Source organism: Vombatus ursinus, unplaced genomic scaffold (genome assembly GCF_900497805.2).
Source record: "Vombatus ursinus unplaced genomic scaffold, bare-nosed wombat genome assembly UNPS02014832.1, whole genome shotgun sequence".
In the NCBI taxonomy this organism is placed as follows: Eukaryota; Metazoa; Chordata; class Mammalia; order Diprotodontia; family Vombatidae; genus Vombatus; species Vombatus ursinus.
This window is the reverse complement of record NW_020954610.1, coordinates 28270369-28280291: the sequence shown is the minus strand read 5'-3', so window position 1 is coordinate 28280291 and position 9923 is coordinate 28270369. Positions and strand designations below refer to the sequence as shown.

The window sequence follows — 9923 nt, the reverse complement described above, 5'->3', positions numbered from 1 at the left end:
GAGAGATTTCTGAAAAGGTGAAGTTATATTAATGTTTGGTATGTCATATCGTCAACCTTGTAAAATTGTTCAATTATAAGTACATATAGCAGCAAAAAAAAATATGTAGTGTTTGGAACATAGTATGCATTACATAAATGATTGTTGATTATGCCTATGGGAACATTTAAATAACATGTTGTTTCTTTTCATTCAATGTAATTGAATTAAATATTTCTTAAATACCTGCTATGTGCAATGAACTGAGAAAGATTCTGGGGATAGTAAGAACAAATAATGTAGCATCTGTCTTCAAGGAGCTTATAATCACCTGGGAGTATATACAAGTCCATATACATAGATATTGAAAAATGTCAAAGTACATACAAACAAGTTGTGGAAGACAGTAAGAATGATCACATTTGTGTCAGGAGAGGCCTCACATAATGAAAACACTTGTACTGAATGTTGAAAGGAGCTAGATACACTCCTAATTAGCACTAGTGTTACTCTGTCCTTGTGAACTCCAAATACTACGCAGAGGTTCATAGAATCATAAATCTAGAGTTAGAGGTCATATAATTCAATCTCCTCATTTTACAGATGAAGAAATTGAGGCCCAGTTTAATTTCATATTATCTTCATAATCTAATTTTCATTTTCTATTAAATGATTTTGTCCAAAGTCACTTAAGTAACTAAGGGTTACAACTGGAACCACAGTTATAATAATAATAAACTCAGATTGTGAGTTATGACTACAAGTTCAGTGCTCTATTCCATGTACTTCTATGATTTGACATGCTTTGGTTATACTGAGAGCTTCTCAGAAATTCCATTATTTGTAAGGAAGTATATTTTTATTTTCTTTTTGGTCATTTCATGTACCATTATAACATCAGTTTTCATTATAAAATTTAGCTTTCTTTAGTTTTGTTATTTTGCCTAATGGAATTAGAATCTTGTTTTTTAAGAATTTCCAAACAAACCAACTGGAGACACCATAGAAATCTTGATTTTCCTTGTGTTCCAGATAAAGCCTTAGATACAAAGTTAAAATATTGTGATGATTTAAGCATTTAAAATAAAGCAACCCACTCTGGGAATCCTTTAGGGATATTCAAAAATATGAGGCATGAATAAAAATTCCAGTTTCAACAGTTTTTTATGCATAAAAAGACAACAATTAGCACACTTGGCAAAATGAGCAGAGGTATTTTCACTAGTGACTTATGAAAACAATCACAGCATGTGTTATCTTCCAGTGAACCTTATATGCATCCCATATGGAAGCAAGGTATGAAAAGTACACTCATCTCTTAAACAATTATGGCCTTCCTCTTAATTCTAGTAATTTGGTGTATTCCCAGGGATTCTGGAAAAAGCAAAAGAAGATTTTTTTTTAAAATCAGCATGAGTTATCATGCAATCTGCCTTGTTTTTCTGTATCTATCTTCTCTTATTGGAAACTTCTTAATTGATGAATAAGGACTTTATCAAGCTTGGCAGGAGTCATTATGTCTGTGATTTTCCTTGAAATGTATCTGTCATGCAGTTCAAAATTGAATAGCCAGTTTTGGGCCTAACCATAGACATGGCACTAACTTAAGGTACTCTGAAGGGAATGAATGATTAATGCAGTTTATAGACAGAATAATGCTTCCTCTGTCTCATGTGCTTTTTGTATGTAATCTCCAGTGGTTCAAGTTCAGATGGATCTAATGAAAAAGGACTGGATGTTTTCCACCTTCCCTTCAGAGCATGCTGTACAATTTATCCACTGACAAAATGTGCTAATGAAATGTCACCTTGGACAGCTTGCTTGAGGATTGATGGGCTTGAAAGTTTTTCACTTTATTTAACTTTTTCAGGAAAAATGTGTAAGTCCTCCAAACTCTGTATGATATAGAGATCCATTTTGGTTTCCAATTTAGGAAGAAGTAGCTGTGCTTGTGATGGAATAAGAAGCAGTTGCAAGAAACTGAGGGTACAAATGAAATGAATACATAAATGCAAAGCTAAAAGTATGTGACTTTATGAAGACCCCAATCTCCAAATTATCATCTTTTTCTAAAATTTTAAGGTGTTTCTAAGTGATGATTCTCTTGTGATTATTCTGCATAAAATAATGTCTGCCACGGAGAAAAACAAAACAAAAGCAAAAGCACAGAGCAACCAACAACAATACTATTTATCTGTTCTTTTTGCCAGCATTTCTTGAATTCAAACAGTGGATCTTGTCACTTCATTCAAGATAGTTTGAAGTCTCTTGTTAAGCCCTAGCTCACACAAATCCTCCTAATCTAAAGACAATGGTCCATAGTCAGAGCCAAGGAAAAATGAAAACCAAGACAGAGGATCAGGAAGTGGGAGAATTGGAAACAATGTGCTTATTCAAGGAGTCTGTTGACAGAAGTAAGAATACAAAGAAACACACTGGACCAGTGCTCATAATATTCAGAAAGCAAGCCCAAATATTAAGATAAAAATTAGTCTGTGGGGAAAAGGAGGGGTAATTGTTTTAGGCTGTGCATTCTAAGAAGGACCAGAAGGAATGAGCTTGCTCAAAATAACATGTCTCTGTGTATGTGTCTATGTCTGTGTCTGTCTGTCTGTCTGTCTGTGTCTCTCTCTGTCTCTCTGTCTCTCTCTGTCTCTGTTTCTCTCTATCTCTCTGTCTCTCTCTCTCTCTCTCACCACCTATCTATTTCTCTTTCTCTCTTTCCACTGTAATTGTTAAAAGTTTTGAGAATTCAGTAATTAAATAATAAAGAAAAAAACTAGGTCTGAGAGACACTCAGACATAGGAGAGACAAAGATAGCTATTTTAATAATTTTGCCATCTGAAAAGTTAGCCAGGAGGCAAATAAGCAGGAAACATGAGTTAGCCAATGGCTCTAATTATTAGTAGAATGGCAGGCAGAGACATGATGTGATGTTTCATTCCACAGTGACAGTGTGAGAATGAGGATAGGGAGAAGTAATAAATAGGTCAGGGAAGAAAGAGTAAGTGATGTTAAGAATATAAGAAGAAAAATCATTGTGAAGGTCGAAGAATTATGACTTCATTCTCATAGTGACTTTCAGTTTATTGATATTTCCTTTAATCCTGGTCTAGCATCCATGTTCTGTTCCACTTTTCTCATTGCATAATGTGAGTAGGCTTTATCAGTAACTATATGTTCATCTTTCTCTAGAGTCCCTAGTCCTTTTGTCTCTCCTTCATTTGGTTCTCGTTATTCCTAAACTTTAAGTCATCTCATCATCTATTTTCTTTGATTCAGGTATAGTACCAGGGAGAAGTACTTTGTTTTGAGAACTCCTTGTGTGGGAATTCCCTTCACTGGGTAGATTAGTAGTAGTAGTAATAGTAGCAGTTGTAGTGGTGGGGAGTAGCAGAGGTGATGGTGGTGGTAGTAGTAGTAGTAGTAAACAACATTTATATAGCACTTTATGGTTTTATAAAAAAAGGAAAAAAAAATTTTAGAAACTTGTGAAAGGAAGTCCTGAATTGCCCACCAGAAATTTGCACAGGAGGAGGAAAACAAATCTTCCCCCATGAGAAATTAGAAGCTTTATGTGTGATTCCATTGCTATCTTGGGTAGCCTAAGAAATCTGTCCTTGGCTCTGTGCTGTTTTAACATTATTTTCAATGACTTAGATGAAGGTATAGGTAGGCATATCTATCCATTTGGAGATAACACGTGCTGGAAGACAGAATCAGGATCCAGAAAGATCTTCTGAAGCCAGAACTAAGACCTAAAGCTAATGACATGACTTAACTTTTTTGCAGGGGACAATTTTTGAACTGGCATTTGATCCTGTAGAAGACTCACACTTTGATGCAGATGAGCAACTCTGCTGAATCTTTCTGTCTTAAAAACTGAGGCATTGAGAAGATGTGACTTGACTGAAATTGCATAGTTAATATGGGACTTATCTTAAACCCAGGTTTTCCTAACTCCAAGCCATGCTGCTTGTCAAAATTGAATTTAGTTAAGTATTAAATCCAATATTTGGGTTTTGTTAGAGAATTCTCCTAACTTAAAAGGAATGAAAGCTTTTGATAGAGGTGTACCTGAAATAATCATCAAAATGATTTGGTCCTGGTCAAAATGATCTTCCTAAAGATCAGTTAGGTAGTAATCACTTTAAAGATCAATCAGGAAATGATCACTAGCTGACTGATGAGCAATGATTCTTCCCACCTATTTTCGTGTATTTCAAGTAAGCAAAGTTTCTTGAAACCCTAACACCATCAGAAGGTCTGAACAAGTCATGCTGCTACTCAATAAATTCTGACGGCTCCCTATCATCTCTAGCAATCAAATATAAAATAATGTGGTTAGTATCCAAAGCCCTTCATAATCTGCTCCCCCACCTTTTCCAGTCTTCTTATATGTTATAACTCCTTTCCCCTTCTCACACACATATACTTGTTACTATTCTTCCAACAAGACACTCCATGCCCAGACTCTGGGCATTTTCACAGGAAGCCCTTCCCCCTTACCTGGAATGTTCTAACTCCTCTTCTCCACCTAATGAATTATTTGTCTTGTATCAATTCCCAACTAAAATGCCATCTTCTACAGGAAGTTTTTCACAATCCTCGTGAGTATTTCCAATTTGTCCCGCATATAGCTTGGTTGTACGTAGTTCTTTGCATGGGAGCAGGGAGTGGTTTTTACTTTTATTTGTATTCCTAGAATTTACTACAATGCCTGATACGTAATAGGTACTTAATTAACATTTACAACTAACTGGCTGACTTATAAAGAGTGATTCTTCCCATCTATTTTCAATGTATTTCAAGTAAGCAAAACTTCCTAAAACTGTAAGACCATCAAAAACCTACAATGAATCTGGCCATTTATTCAGAATTATTTGATAAGTAATGAAAAGGGCTCATGGTGTGTGCGTGTGTGTGTGTGTGTGTGTGTGTGTGTGTGTGTGTGTGTTTATCTACAATGGCTAGGAAGACAATGTGGTACCTTAAAGGGGACAAAAGATAGAAGTTATTTCAATGCCTGGCTTCTAGTCCTAGCTCTCCTATAATTAATTATGAGACATTTGGGAAAAATCATTTTAAGTCTCTGAATTCTAACATGTTTATCTTTAAAAAAAGGGGGGGGTGATGAGGGGAGGAATTAATGAGTTGATTTATAAGTTTCTTTATGGCTCAGTACAAAAGGTATGATTATAAAGTACTCCATAAACAGATCTTCATTGTCTTCCTTAATTACAAAGACTTCTTTATCTATGCTATTTTACCCATTCACCAGCATGATAAGAACTTTGACATCATTCTCTCTTAACCTCCAATACCTTGAACCCTAAAGTTTCCTTCTTCCTGAAAATCTTTTGTAATTCCTCCTCTTCCAGCTTGTACTGCTTCTTTCTAAAATACTGCTTTTTATTCATTTGGTATAAAAATTTTAACACATATGGGTACATGCGATATTCAATAAACTACACTCTCCTTGAGGGTAAGAACTATTTCATTTTTCTCTTTGTAACTTTAACACTTAGCACAGCACCTGGCACATGGTAGGCACTATGTTTCTTAATTGACACTTGCTCAATTCTGCTAAACCTGATTTAATTTTCATACTGACCTTCAATCTCTTAACACTTCTTAATTTTCCCAGTTCATTATCCATATTCTGACTTCACTTTCATCACTACAAGGATAAGGTAAGCTTTTGGACTATACATACATACATGCATACATACATACATACATACATATGTGTATATATATATATATATATATATATATGTATATTCTGATTTCTTTACTTCACATTCAGTACAGGATAACCAAAGGGTTACTCTGGAAAGTCACAAAACCATATTTCTTGGATATACTAATGTCAGGTGATTTCTGTTCAATATTAGTTCTCAAAATCTAAAAAGGATTTTTCATGATAACTTTTGCCAAAGACAGCACCATGAAAGACTGCAACCAAGTGCAGATCTCCTGAGAATTGTCTAAGCAAAGATAAAAAAAAAACACTTTATATTAATCAAAGATTAAAAAAAAACATAAAGATAAAACGCGAATAAATTCTTTCATTCAGTTTAGGACTATATAATCAACAGTGCAAAGTCTATGTAAGTTCTGTTAAAGTATATGCCAGAACTGTTTGGAGACAATACAATTTCCAATAATTGGAGTCTGAAGCCAGTGGGATCTCAGTTCTAAATTTTCAAAACCACAGAAAAAGACAAATACAATTTCCAGTAGATGACTTCTACAAGAGAGGGAGGGGACAAAGGACCACTTACCAATCATCAGGCCTCAAGAAGACATGAATTATGTGTGATCTCTAGTCTGTGACATCAAGCCAGTTCATAGTAGGTAGCTTACCAATAAGACAGAAGTACTCCCAGGCAGCCTTATTGAAGTGAGGGTTCCTCCAGAAAGTCTCAAGATGACTTGATTCTCAATTAGGATTTATGGGGTTGCATCAGGAGACAAAGCTAGCAAACATGGAGGTACAAAGATATTCGTGGAAACCTATGTCTCAAGGATGCCTGAAGCCAATGTAATTTATCTGGCGAAGTCATACAGCAAGAAACAAAGTTAACTCCTAAATCACAATACTTTGTACCACAAACAAAGACCATCAGGCTAGGTGATGCTTTAGACCACCAAGGTAGAAGGTGGGCCTGATAGTAGTTCTGGGTTGAACTCATTATCACTGGGAAGGTATGTAGAAAAAAAGCAGAAAACAAAACCAGGTCCTTGTCATCCAATTTTGAACTGCTGCAAGTGCAAAGGTAGTGGCTTAGCCATCAAGACTATAAAAAGGACCAACTTTGGCCCAGCCATACCATCTAAGAGAATATTCCTTCTATCATTCTTTGACATTCCTTTACAAACTGTGAATTGGTCAGTTTCATACCCTTTATAAACTGCAAATAGGTGACCAAAGGAATAGTCCACTCAAGGTTTCACACCCTTTACAAGCTGCAAATGCAACTAGTGATATCTCTATTATTCAATTGATCAGAACCTAACTGCACTCCCACTAACACCCAATTTCACAAAATTGTTTAAAGGCAGATTAGATAATGAAATAATAGCAATACTCATATACTTATATAGATGAAGATATATGCACATATGTATGTTTGCATGTATGTACATGTATACACATGTATGTAATAATATAGGTATAAATATATTAGTATATATACAATATATAAGAATATACATGCATATGCATGCATATATACGTATGTATATGTATGTATATGTATATGTGTGTGTATGTGTGTATATTCTGAATGACGTAGTGTACTTAAACAGAAAGCTAGTCAACCTCAGGGAGAAACAAAGAGAAATATTTTAATAGTTGGAGACATCAATGTCTCACTTTCAAATATATACAATTCTTTTAAAAATGAAAAAAAAACAATAATTTAAGTACTTTAATAGAATTTTATAAATGCCAGACATGCTAGGCTATTAATAATAATGGAATAAGACTTGAAAGACATAAATTTCTTGGGTTTGCATGGTAACCATGTGCTAGATCATGTTCATAAACATGCAAAATTGAATATACACTTAAAAAATTAGTGAGCAAATATTCACAGCTTCATATTAAACTTACTTCTGCTCTTTATACATAAAAATGTTCATTTAAAAAAATAAAAATAATTTTGGGTCTTCAGTACAAAACAATGATGGTTATTTGCAAAGAGATGTGAAACACATAAGCCAAACCATAAATGCAGTCATTAAATTTTTATTTAATCCATTTTGGATTAAATTTCATTTAATCCATAGGGGATTAAAAGCCAGTGAAAAGTATAAGATCTTCAACTCTGAGATTTAAAGTTTTCTTTTAATCATCAAGCAACTATATTTTTCTCCTCACATCAAAACTCAGTGTGAATAGAGTGAAAAATTCAGTTTAAAATAATTTAAATGTACAAATATTTGGAATTTATCTACCAAAATGCATCCAGGAACTATATGAATTTAATTGCAACATACCTTTTATGGAAGTAAGGGCAGACCAATAATGGTAGAAAAATAATTACATAATGATAGGTTGAGTCAGTGTAATTAAAAAAAAATGATTATGCTGCCTTAATTAATTTACATAGTGCCATAGCAATCAATCTACCAAGGGATTATTTTGTAGAGCTAAAAATAAATTAAAATCTTCTGAAGGAACAAGATTGTCTTGTTGGTTTGGTCTGTTTTCTTGGGGAAAGCAATCAGAGTTAAGTTAGGGTCACACAACTAGTAAGTGTCTGAAGCCAAAATTGAACTCAGGTCCTCCTGACTCCAGGGCCAGTTCTCTATCTACTTACTGTACCACCTACCTGTCCCAAGGAACAAGATTTTTATTGAGTGCATATGTATGCTATATTTCATACATATTCAAAATTAACACACTAAAAATAATTTGAATATGTTCAACATTCAGATTTATTTATAGGTGTAATTTACCAATGTTTGAACTAACATTTGTTACTGCAGGAACTAATCCATGCTTGGTTGTTGTAGGCCACCTTGAAAACATTTTTTGAATAAGTGTAAGAATGGATGAGTCTGGGGTTCCTGAGAAGGAAAGCCAGAACAGGCCTCTTCTCTTTGGTATTTAATTCTGTAGAATTTCTTTGATTTAAAACTTTAAAAGATTTTAATTAGTGGGTCTTTGGAAATATAGGCTGTTCCTTTGTTGATTTCTTGCCACTGTTGCTTTTGCTATTCAGTGGGAAGGCAGTACTTTCTTTCCTAAATCTTCAGATTCTTGTTAGGAGGCTTTTTTTGTTTGTTTGTTTTTTTCCTGAAATACTCTTCAATGGCATCTTCAAGATTGCTTCTTTCTTTAATCAATCCAGACTTATCCTCAGCCTCTTGTCTTGATTCTTTATTTTTTTCCAGTTTTTGGCTTGGAACTCTGTTGACTTTAGGCACCTCTTCCTTGGCTAAGACTGGATTCTTGCTCTCTGTGAAAGGAGTCAGGTCAGTTTTGACAGTGGAAGATGACTTTTCTTTCTCTTTTCCAAGTCTCTTTTGGGTAATATGCATCCCCAGTTTTTCAACAAGTTGATCTCAGGAAGCTCTGAATGGATCAAAGGTGATACCCACTCTTTTTCTTTCACACTTGCATGGAGTAGCCACATGAGGAGTTCTGTCGGGGAGTCAGTTTGTAGAATTTCACACAACTTGGACAGGATTTTTTTGGATAGGGCTCAGAATTAGGCTGACGGGACATTTTCATTTTATTTGACCCTGAGTTATGGAAAGAACTGGTGTTATTGGCATAGGTGAGTTGTGGCATGTCCTTAACTGAGGTGGTCAAGTGACTAACATCATACAGTGCTTTAAGGAAGTTCTCATCATTTATAGCACAGATAGGTATGTTGTTTAAACCTTTAATGTAACAGACTCTCCGAGGATAAGGGGGTGTGTCTGACTAGAAAACAATCTGCATTTCTGGCCATGTAGGAAGTATCATGGCCAATTAATGGTCAGGCTGGGATTTGAAGTTGATGTTCATGGTATATCTCTTTTGCTTTCTCCAAGTCACCACCAAATTTCTGGGCTACACACTCTAGATCAGCCCCACTGGGATAGGACTTCCAGGATGGATAGGATGGGTCAGACACTTCCAGTTTTGGCTTGAGAAGAGCAGAGTTAGGCAGTTTTCCTGGTCTAAAGGAACCATAAATATTGAGGTTTAGAGATTTAGGGGTGCTGGGACCCCAAAATAGTGATATGTGGGTCCTACCTGAATGAATTCAATCCAAGTCTTCTTTCAGACAAAGACAAAGTTCTTAAAGAGCCACCATATTGACCAGACTCTTAAGGAATCTAAACATTTGTGATGCTCTTATTGAGAAGTGGGACAGATTGAATCTCAGCCATTGGCTAGATTTTAAGAATCTGAGCAAGGAACAAGATTCTTAAGGGAAAT

The 9923-nt window shown here is 35.0% G+C and overlaps 1 pseudogene; it reads right to left on the bottom strand.

The window, feature by feature from the left end:
* Positions 1-8707: 8707 nt before the first annotated feature.
* LOC114025829 lies at positions 8708-9506 on the bottom strand (annotated as a pseudogene).
* Positions 9507-9923: the final 417 nt, after the last annotated feature.